Below are 12,253 nucleotides of genomic sequence, written 5' to 3' on the forward strand. Positions count from 1 at the left end.
TCTGATTGCATTCATATGCTTGCTATTGTTCGTGCATTTCCAAAATGCCTCATGATATTAGGAAGTGCTTGTTGTTGCTTTGTGGCCTTTATTGGAGGTTCAGAGTCCACTTACGAGGGAGGTTGCACAACCCTTGCCTGCCAAACAGAACTTGGGGTGACACTGCTGTGCACATCATCAGAAGTGGTAGCATGTACAACAGCTGAGCTAGAAGGGGTGTGTGTCTGATTTTTATTCCTCGGAACCATATCCTGCTCCATCTTGCAAAGCACTTCATCCATTGATGATTATATCTCCACAGGTGATCCTTCGTGTGGTAAACAAACATGTGAGGAAGGCAATTTGTAAACGACCATACAGTTAATAGAATATAGGGAGATAAATAGGAGAATGGAGAACAGAGTAAATCATGTGAGCATTGCCAAAAAAGTAAGTTGCCAACACAATAATGACATGTGGATGATACCTTGAACAATTGGCTTGTTAAATTTAACAGCCTTCCTACCATCAACAATTCGTTGCGCCATCATTTGGACCGGCTGGGATGGGAATGCATATGAGACTGGAATAGCATCTACTGGCTCGTTTGGTTGGCTCAAATCAAGTCCGAGACCTGAACGGTGGTGGCATGAAAGCCATAGGGTGCCTACCCTTGCGCTCATTCTTCTTTTAAACCACACCAATAGACACTGCCAGTGGAGACAAATCAACAAAGACATCGTTGTCAACTGATCCGGCATCCTTAGGTTTTGCAGTGGGACGGGGAGTCGTGTCCGCAATATCAATAACCACCTTCTTGGCTGTCTCTTTTATAGGTTAACTCTGGATTGTAAGGAACCCCCATGTCCAGTGGGACATGTGTGTGCTTGAACGTTGGATTGGCAGGAATCTTTTCTTCGTGAGAGACTGTCGATTGCTAGACCGTTCCACCTGCAAGTACGTTCGTCTAAACTGGATCGCTGGTCTTGCCCTGAGGAGTAGGCGGGAACAAGGTTGAAGCGGACATGTACCCTGTGTCCTGATCATGCACATTGCCTGACTGATCAGCTCTTTTCCAAGGGCTCTTCCTGGTACCCGCTGCCTGTTTTGCTGTTTTCTTGTCGGCTATGTGTGGAGCAGCTTTGGAAACAATGTGTGGAGGAGCGGTGCGATCGTGCGGTCCAGCCCAATGTGCTTGTTGCGTGACTACCGGACCCTTATTTTCCACAACAGTTGCGGCGGCCATACTTGTGCAATCTTCACCTACTGGGCGACCTTCCTCAGAAGTATCAACAGTAGTGTTTGCTGCATGCACGTTAGGTTGTTGCGTTTCGTGTGCAGGATTAGATAGTGCTGGGTGATACGTGCAGTTTGCATCATGCTTTTTATCTCAATATTTATTGCATTATGGGCTGTCATTACATGTTATTCACAATACTATGGCTATTCTCTCTCATTTTATAAGGTTTACACGAAGAGGGAGAATGCTGGCAGCTGGAATTCTGGACTGGAAAAGGAGAAAATATTAGAGACCTATTCACACAACTCCAAAAGTCCTGAAACTTCACGGAGAATATTTTTGGAATATATAAAAAATATTGGGCGAAGAAAGCACCAGAGGGGGGCCACCTGCCATCCACAAGGGTGGAGAGCATGCCCTACCCCCCTAGGTGTGCCCTCCGACCTTGTGGCCCCCCTGGCAGGCCCCCGACGCCCATCTTCTGCTATATGGTGTGTTTTGACCTGGGAAAAAAATAAGAAGGAAGCTTTTGGGACGAAGCGCTGCCGTCTCGAGGCGGAACCTGGGCAGAACCAATCTAGGGCTTCGGGAGGGGGAAATCATCGCCATTGTCATCACCATAGATCCTCTCATCGAGAGGGGGTCAATCTCCATCAACATCTTCACCAGCACTATCTCCTCTCAAACCCTAGTTCATCTCTTGTATCCGATCTTTGTCTCAAAACCTCAGATTGGTACCTGCGGATTGCTAGTAGTGTTGATTACTCCTTGTAGTTGATGCTAGTTGGTTTATTCGGTGGAAGATCATATGTTCTGATCCTTAATGATAATTAATACTCCTCTGATTATGAACATGAATATGCTTTGTGAGTAGTTAGGTTTGTTCCTGAGGACATGGGAGTAGTCTTGTTATAAGTAATCATGTGAATTTGGTATTTGTTCAATATTTTGATGAGATGTATGTTGTCTTTCCTCTAGTGGTGTTATGTGAACATCGACTACATGACACTTCACCATGATTTGGGCCTAGGGGAAGGCATTGGGAAGTAATAAGTAGATGATGGGTTGCTAGAGTGACAGAAGATTAAACCCTAGTTTATGTGTTGCTTCGCAAGGGGCTGATTTGGATCCACATGTTTCATTCTATGGTTAGGTATACCATAATTCTTCTTTCGTAGTTGCGGATGCTTGCGAGAGGGGTTAATCATAAGTGGGAGAGGCTTGTCCAAGGAAGTACAACACCAAAGTACCGGTCCACCCACATATCAAATTATCAAAGTAACGAATGCGAATCATATGAGCATGATGAAAACTAGCTTGACAGTAATTCCCATGTGTCCTCGGGAGCGCTTTGCTTTATATAAGAGTTCGTCCAGGCTTGTCCTTTGCTGCAAAAAGGAATGGGCCACCTTGATGCACCTTGTTTACTTTTGTTACTTGTTACCCGTTACAAATTACCTTATCACACAACTATTTGTTACCAATAATTTCAATGCTTGCAGATAATACCTTGCTGAAAACCGCTTGTCATTTCCTTCTGCTCCTTGTTGGGTTCAACACTCTTTCTTATCAAAAGGACTATGATAGATCCCCTATACTTTTGGGTCATCAAGACTCTTTTCTGGCGCTATTGCCGGGGAGTGAAGCGCCTTTGGTGAGTGGAATTTGGTAAGGAAACATTTATATAGTGTGCTGAAATTTACTGTCACTTGTTACTATGGAAAGTAATCCTTTGAGGGGCTTGTTCGGGGTATCTTCACCTTGACCATAATACCAAAGAGTTTCTCCTCAACCTAATGCACCTACTGAAAATATTTATTATGAAATTCCTTTGGGTATGATAGAGAAACTGCTAGCTAATCCTTATGCAGGAGATGGAACATTACATTCGATATGCACCTAATCTATGTGGATGAAGTTTGTGGATTATTTAAGCTTGCAGCTATGCCCGAGGATGTTGTCAAGAGGAAGGTCTCCCCTTTATCTTTGAAGGGAAAGGCATTGACATGGTTTAGGCTAGGTGATGATATTGGACCATGGAACTACAACCGATTGAAATTGGAATTTCATCATAAGTTTTATCCTATGCATCTGGTTCATCGTGATCGGAATTATATATACAATTTTTTGCCTCGTGAAGGAGAAAGTATCGCTCAAGCTTGGGGGAGGCTTAAGTCAATGTTATATTCATGCCCCAATCATGAGCTTTCAAGAGAAATTATTATTCAAAAAATTTATGCTCGGGTTTCTCATAATGATAGATCCATGCTCGATACTTCTTGTATTGGTTCTTTTATGAAGAAGGATATTGAATTCAAATGAGACTTATTGGAAAGTATTAAACGCAACTCTGAAGATTGGGAACTCGATGAAGGTAAGGAGTCAGGTACAAACCTTAAGTGTTATTATGTTAAATCTTTCATGGATACCGATGCTTTTCATGAATTTAGCACTAAATATGGACTTGACTATGAGATAGTAGCTTCTTTCTGTGAATCAGTTGCTACTCATGTTGATCTCTCTAATGATAATTGGTTTAAATATCATCCTCCCATTGAAGTGAAAGTAGTAGAACCTATTAAAGTTGAAGAAGAAACTATTACTTATAATGTTGATCCTATTCTTCCTACTGCTTATATTGAGAAACCACCTTTCCCTGTTAGAATAAAGGATCATGCTAAAGCTTCAACTGTGATTCGTAAGAGTTATACTAGAACACGTACACCCCCTGAACAAATTAAAACTGAACCTAGTATTCCTATGGTTAAAGATCTCTTGGTCGATAATATTGATGGACATGTTATTTATTTCTGCGATGAACCTGCTAGGATTGCTAAAACTGGTACTAAAGATAAACATAGACCTGTTGTTGGCATGCCTGTTGTTTCTGTTAAAATAGGAGATCATTGTTATTATGGCTTATGTGATGTGGGTGCTAGTGTGAGTGCAATTCCTTTTACCTTATATGAAGAAATTATGAATGATATTACACCTCCTGAGATATAAGATAGTGATGTTACTATTAAAGCTTGCCAATAGAGATACTGTATTGCCAATTGGGATTGTTAGAGATATTGAAGTCTTGTGTGGGAAAAATAAAATACCCTACTGATTTTCTTGTTCTAACTTCCCCACAAGATGATTTTCATCCCATTATATTTGGTAGATCTTTCTTGAATACTATTAATGCTAGGATAGACTGTGAGAAAGATATTGTCATTGTCGGTTTAGGGGATATGTCTCATGATTTTAATTTCTCTAAATTTCGTAGACAACCCCATGATAAAGAATTGCCTAGTAAGGATGAAATTATTGGTCTTGCTTCTATTTCCATACCTCCTACTGATCCTTTAGGACAATATTTGCTAGATCACGAAAATGATATGTTTATGAATGAAAGAAGGGAAATAGATGAAATATTCTTTAATCAAGGGCCCTGTTTTAAAACACAATTTGCCTATTGAAATCCTTGGGGATCCTCCTCCAGCCAAGGGTGATCCCGTGTTTGAGCTTAAACAATTACCTGAAACTTTGAATTATGCTTATCTTGATGAAAAGAAGATATATCCTGTTATTATTAGTGCTAACCTTTCATAGCATGAAGAAAAGAAATTATTGAAAACTCTGAAAAAGCACTGTGCCACTATTGGATATACTCTTGATGATCTTAAGGGCATTAGTCCCACTCCATGTCAGCACAAAATTAAGTTAGAGCCTGATGCTAAACTAGTTGTTGATCATCAGCGACGGTTAAATCCTAAGATGAAAGAATTGGTAAGAAATGAAATACTAAAGCTTCTGGAGGCAGGTATAATTTATCCTATTGCTGATAGTAAGTGGGTAAGTCCCGTTCATTGTGTCCCTAAGAAGGGAGGTATTACAGTTGTTCCTAATCATAAGAATGAATTGATTCGACAAAGGATTGTTACAAGTTATAGAATGGTAATTGATTTTGCAAATTGAACAGCTACTAGAAAAGATCATTACCCTCTTCCTTTTATTGATCAAATTCTAGAAAGACTATCCAAACATACACATTTTTGCTTTCTAGATGGTTATTCTGGTTTCTCTCAAATACAAGTGTCAAAAGATGATTAGGAAAAGAGCAATTTTACTTGCCCTTTCGGTACCTTTGCTTATAAACTTATGCCTTTTAGTTTATGCAATGCACCTGCTACCTTTCAAAGATGTATGAAGGCTATATTCTCTGACTTCTGTGAAAAGATTCTTGAGGTTTTCATGGATGATTTCTCCTTTTACGAAACTTTTTTTGATGATTTCTTAAGCAACCTTGATCGAGTTTTGCAGAGATGTTAAGAAACTAATCTTGTCATGAATTGGGAGAAGTGCCACTTTATGCTTAATGAAGGTATTGTCTTGGGGCATAAAATTTCTGAAAGAGGTATTGAAGGTGATAACGCTAAAGTAAATGCTCTTGAAAAGATGCCGTGTCCTAAAGATATCAAAGGTATAAGAAGTTTCCTTGGTCATGCTGGTTTCTATAGGAGGTTTAAAGACTTCTCTAAAATTTCTAGGCCTCTTACTAATCTCTTGCAAAAAGATGTTCCTTTAGTTTTTGATGATGATTGTGTAGAAGTATTTGAAATACTTAAGAAAGCCTTGATTTCTACACCTATTGTTCAGCTGCCTGATTGGAATTTACCCTTTGAAATTATGTGTGATGCTAGTGATTATGCTATTGGTGCTATTCTAGGACAAAGAGTTGATAAAAAATTGAATGTTATTCATTATGCTAGTAAAACTCTAGACAGTGCCCAGATAAATTATGCCACTACTGAAAATGAATTTTTAGCAGTTGTTTTTGCTTGTGATAAGTTCAGATCTTATATTGTTGATTCCAAAGTAACTATTCACACCGATCATGCTGCTATCAAATATCTTATGGAAAAGAAAGATGCTAAACCTAGACTTATTAGATGGGTTCTCTTGCTGAAAGAATTTGATTTGCATATTAATGATAGAAAGGGAGATGAGGACCCCGTTGCAGACAACTTGTCTAGGTTAGAAAATGTTCTTGATGACCCGTTGAGGGCCCACAAGTATATATGGGGTCAATTGTAGCCTTTTCAATAAGTAAGAGTGTCGACCCAACGAGGAGCAGAAGGAAATGACAAGTGGTTTTCAGCAAGGCAATGTCTGCAAGTGCTAAAATTGTAAGTAGCGGAGTAGTTTGATAGCAAGATAAAAAAATTTTGACACCTGAGCAAGATAATTTGTAATGAGCAAGTAACAATAGTAGTAAAAGAAGTGTTGCAAGGTAGCCCACTCCTTTTGAGGCAAAGGACAGGACAAAACAGTCTCTTATGATAAGCAAAGTGTTCTTGAGGGTACTGATACGTCTCCAACGTATCTATAATTTTTGATTGTTCCATGCTATTATATTACCCCTTTTGGATGTTTATGGGCTTTATTTTACACATTTATATCATTTTTGGGACTAACCTACTAACCGGAGGCCCAACCCGTATTGCTATTTTTTTGCCTATTTCAGTATTTCAAAGAAAAGGAATATCAAACGGAGTCCAAACGGAATGAAACCTTCGGGAGCGTGATTTTTGGAACGAACGTGATCCAGAGGACTTGGAGTGCAAGTCAAGAAGCAGCAGAGGACTCCACGAGATAGGAGGCCCCGCCTATAGGGCGCGCCCCTGTCTCATGGGCCCCTCGGGCGTCCAACCAACGTAGTTCTTCCTCCTATATAAGCCTACGTACCCCGAAAACATCCAGGGAACACAATTTCCACTGCCGTAACCTTTTGTATCCGCGAGATCCCATCTTGGAGCCTTTGCCGGCATTCTGCCGGAGGGGGAATCGACCATGGAGGGCTTCTACATCAACACCATAGCCTCTCTGATGAGTTGTGAGTAGTTTACCACACACCTACGGGTCCATAGTTATTAGCTAGATGGCTTCTTCTCTCTTTTTGGATCTCAATACAATGTTCTCCCCCTCTCTTGTGGAGATCTATTTTATGTAATCTCTTTTTATGGTGTGTTTGTCAAGATTCGATGAATTGTGGGTTTATGATCAAGTTTATCTATGAATAATATTTGAATCTTCTCTGGATTCTTTTATGTATGATTGAGTTATCTTTGCAAGTCTCTTCGAATTATCAGTTTGGTTTGGCCAACTAGATTGATCTTTCTTGCCATGGGAGAAGTGCTTAGCTTTGGTTCAATCTTGCGGTGTCCTTACCCAGTGACAGAAAGGGTTGCAAGGCACGTATTATATTGTTGCCATCGAGGATAACAAGATGGGGTTTATATCATATTGCTTGAGTTTATCCCTCTACATCATGTCATCTTGCTTAATGCGCTACTCTGTTCTTATGAACTTAATACTCTAGATGCAGGCAGGAGTCGGTCAATGTGTGGAGTAATAGTAGTAGATGCAAGCAGGAGTCGGTCTACTTGTTGCGGACGTGATGCCTATATACATGATCATGCCTAGATAATCTCATAATTATTCGCTTTTCTATCAATTGCTCGACAGTAATTTGTTCACCCACCGTAATACTTATGCTATCTTGGGAGAAGCCTCTAGTGAAACCTATGGCCCCCGGGTCTATCTCTTATCATATTTGCTTCCAATCTACTTTTATTTGCATCTTTACTTTTTGCATCTATACTATAAAATATCAAAAATATATTTATCTTATCATACCATCTCTATCAGATCTCACTTTCGCAAGTGGCCGTGAAGGGATTGACAATCCCTTTATTGCGTTGGTTGCGAGTTCTTGGTTTGTTTGTGTAGGTCCGTGGGACTTTTGAGGATCCTCCTACTGGATTGATACCTTGGTTCTCAAAAACTGAGGGAAATACTTATGCTACTCTGCTGCATCACCCTTTCCTCTTCAAGTAAAACCAACGCAAGCTCAAGACGTAGCAAGAAGGATTTCTGGCGCTGTTGCCGGGGAGGTCTTCACTCATGTCAAGACATACCAAGTACCCCAAACTCATCTCCCTCGCATTTACTTTATTTGCCATTTGCCTCTCATTTTCCTCTCCCCCACTTCACCCTTGCCGTTTTATTTTCCCTCTCTTTCCCAATCTTCTCTTCTCTCTTTTTCTTGCCCTTTCGTTTGCTCATTTGGTTGGAATAGATGCTTATTTATTGCTAAACAAAGAACCTAAGATCTATGGATCCTCATCCGCTTGCTAATCTTTTTAAGAGATCCAAATATGATGAACCAATTGCTAGTGAGTTTTGTGCACTAGATTATCTTTATGAAGCTTTGCTCAAAATTTGTGAATCCGAAAATTATGATGAAGAAATTTATGAAGAGATTCATGATAACTCCTTGAATAAAAAGCATGATTTTATTGATTATCCTATAAATTCTCTTGATGTCTGATACGTCTCCAACGTATCTATAACTTTTGATTGATCCATGCTACTTTATCTATTGTTTTGGACTATAATGGGCTTTATTTTCCACTTTTATATTATTTTTGGGACTAACCTATTAACCGGAGGCCCAGCCCAGAATTGCTATTTTTTGCCTATCTCAGTGTTTCGAAGAAACGGAATATCAAACGGAGTTCAAATGGAATGAAACCTTCGGAAATGCGATCTTCTCACAGAACATGATCAAGGAGACTTGGACCCTACTCCAAGAAGTGCCAGAGGCGGTCACGAGGGTGGGGGGCGCGCCCTCCCCTCCTGGGCGCGCCCCCTGCCTCGTGGGCCCCCTGACGCTCCACCGACGGAGTCCTTCCTCCTATATATACCTACGTACCCCCAACAGATCGGGGACGGAGCCAAAAACCTAATTCCACCGCCGCAACTTTCTGTATCCGTGAGTTCCCATCTTGGGGCCTGTTCCGGAGCTCCGCCGGAGGGGGCATCTACCACGGAGGGCTTCTACATCATCACCATAGCCCCTCTGATGAAGTGTGAGTAGTTTACTTCACACCTTCGGGTCCATAGTTAGTAGCTAAATGGCTTCTTCTCTCTTTTTGGATCTCAATACAATGTTCTCTCCCTCTCTCGTGGAGATCTATTCGATGTAATCTTCTTTTTGCGGTGTGTTTGTTGAGACCGATGAATTGTGGGTTTATGATCCAGCTTATCTATGGAAAATATTTGATTCTTCTCCGAATTCTTTTATGTATGATTGAGTTATCTTTGCAAGTCTCTTCGAATTATCCGTTTGGTTTGGCCAACTAGATTGGTAGTTCTTGCAATGGGAGAAGTGCTTAGCTTTGGGTTCAATCTTGCGGTGACCTTACCCAGTGACAGAAAGGGTTGCAAGGCACGTATTGTATTGTTGCCATCGAGGATAACAAGATGGGGTATTTATCATATTGCATGAATTTATTCCTCTACATCATGTCATCTTGCTTAAGGCGTTACTCTGTTCTTAACTAAATACTCTAGATGCATGCTGGATAGAGGTCGATGAATGGAGTAATAGTAGTACATGCAGAATCGTATCGGTCTACTTGTCACGGACGTGATGCCTATATACATGATCATTGCCTGGATAACCTCATAACTATACTCAATTCTGTCAATTGCTCAACAGTAATTTGTTCACCCACTGTAGAATACTTATGCTCTTGAGAGAAGCCACTAGTGAAACCTATGCCCCCCGGGTCTATTCTCATCATATCAATCTCCATCACTTTATTTACTTGCTTTTGCTTTTACTTTTTACTTTGCATCTTTATACCAAAAATACCAAAAATATTATCTCTATCAGATCTCACCCTCGTAAGTGACCGTGAAGGGATTGAAAACCCCTAAGCGTTGGTTGCGAGTAGCTATCGTTTTGTGCAGGTACGAGGGACTTGCGCGTGGTCTCCTACTGGATTGATACCTTGGTTCTCAAAAACTGAGGGAAATACTTACACTACTGTGCTGCATCATCCTCTCCTCTTTGGGGAAATCCAACACAAGCTCGAGACGTAGCAAGAAGAATTTCTAGCGCCGTTGCCGGGGAGGCTCACGCAAGAAAGTCAACCATACCAAGTACCCATCACAATCCCTATCTCTCGCATTACATTATTTGCCTCTCATTTTCCTCTCCCCCACTTCACCCTTGCCATTTTATTCGCCCTTCTTCTGTTTGATCTTATGGTTGCTTGTGTCTCCTTGTACCTTCTTTTTGCTTGCATCTTCGCTTGCTAAAAGTTTATGGATCTTCATCCACTTGCTAATCTCTTTAAGAGATCTAATTATGATGAACCTATTGCTAGTGAGTTAAGTGCATTAGATTATCTTTATGAGGTTTTGCTTGAAATTTGTGAATCTAAAAATTGTGATGGAGTACTTTATGAAGCAATTCATGATAGATCTTTGAATAAAAAGCATGATTGCAATGATTTTACTATAAATTCTCTTGATGTCAATTGTGCTAATAATATGCAAAACCCTAAGCTTGGGGATGCTAGTTTTACCATGTCTACTACTTGTTGCAATGATCATGATTGGGTGATTCTTCTTACAATCTTGAAAATTTATTTGAGCCCCTTCATGAATATGAGATTGATGGTAGTGTTTACAATATTATTGAAAGTGGGTTTGGAAGAGTGTCAACTTTAGATCCCATATATTTGGATTTTGATCAATCTTATGAATTTTTTGATAAAAGTGGGCTTGGAGAGGTCATGACTTTAGTTAATGTTAATCCCACTATTTTGGAAGAGTGTCAACTTTGCATGCATGTGGATCGTGTTGAGAATATGTTTTGTGATAGCTATATTGTTGAATTTGCTTATGATCCTACATGTAACTATTATGAGAGAGGAAAATATGGTCGTAGAAATTTTGATCTTACTAAATTACCTCTCGTCATGTTGAGATTGCTGTCGTCTCTTTCTTCTTCCTTGCATATGCTAGTTTTTGCTTGCCTTGCAAATTTGTTTGATTATAATATTCCTATGCATAGGAAGTATGTTATACTTGGATGTGGTTGTCACATGGTTTATGATACTCTCTTTATGCTTCAATTCTTGTCTTTCATGTGAGCATCATTGAAATCTCAATGCCTAGCTAGGGGCGTTAAACGATAGCGCTTGTTGGGAGGCAACCCAATTTTATTTTGTGTTTTTGTTTTTGGTTCTGTTTCGGAATAAATAATCCATCTAGCCTCTGTTTAGATGTGGTTTTATCTTTTAATTAGTGTTTGTGCCAAGTTGGACCTGTTGGATCTTCTTGGATGATAGTTATTTGATCTTGCTGTAATTTCCAGAATCTTTGTGCTCAGTGCCCGAATTGTTAAAAATCACCAGAACGTGATAAATTACTGATTCCAATTTCTTCTGATCAATAAACAAATTTTCCAGGTCTTCTAATTTTGGTAGATTTTTTTGGGTTTCAAAGTTTGCGTTAGTTACAGATTACTACAGACTGCTCTGTTTTTGACAGATTCTGTTTTGCGTGTGTTGTTTGCTTATTTTGATGAATCTATGGTTAGTAAAATAGTTTACAATCCATAGAAAAGTTGGAATACAGTAGGTTTAACACCAATATTAATAAATAATGAGTTCATTACAGTACCTTAAAGTAGTCTTTTGTTTTCTTTCTCTAGCGGAGCTCACGAGATTTCTATTGAGTTTTGTGTTGTGAAGTTTTCAAGTTTTGGGTGAATTCTTTTGATGGATTATGGAACAAGGAGTGTAAAGAGCCTAAGCTTGGGGATGCCCATGGCACCCCCAAGATAGTCCAAGGACACCAAAAAGTCAAAGCTTGGGGATGCCCCGGAAGGCCCTCTTTCGTCCACTTCCATCGGTAATTTACTTGGAGCTATATTTTTATTCACCAACATGATATTTGTTTTGCTTGGAGCGTCTTGTATTATTTGAGTCTTTGCTTGTTAGTTTACCACAATCATCCTTTCTGTACACACCTTTTGAGAAAGCCATACATGATTTGGAATTTGATAGAATACTCTATGTGCTTCACTTATATCTTTTGAGCTTGATAGTTTGCTCATAGTGCTTCACTTATATCTTTTTGAGCGTGATGCTCTAGTGCTTCACTTAGATCTTTTAGGGCACGGTGTTT

This window comes from Triticum aestivum, chromosome 4B, assembly GCF_018294505.1.
Source record: "Triticum aestivum cultivar Chinese Spring chromosome 4B, IWGSC CS RefSeq v2.1, whole genome shotgun sequence".
NCBI lineage: Eukaryota > Viridiplantae > Streptophyta > Magnoliopsida > Poales > Poaceae > Triticum > Triticum aestivum.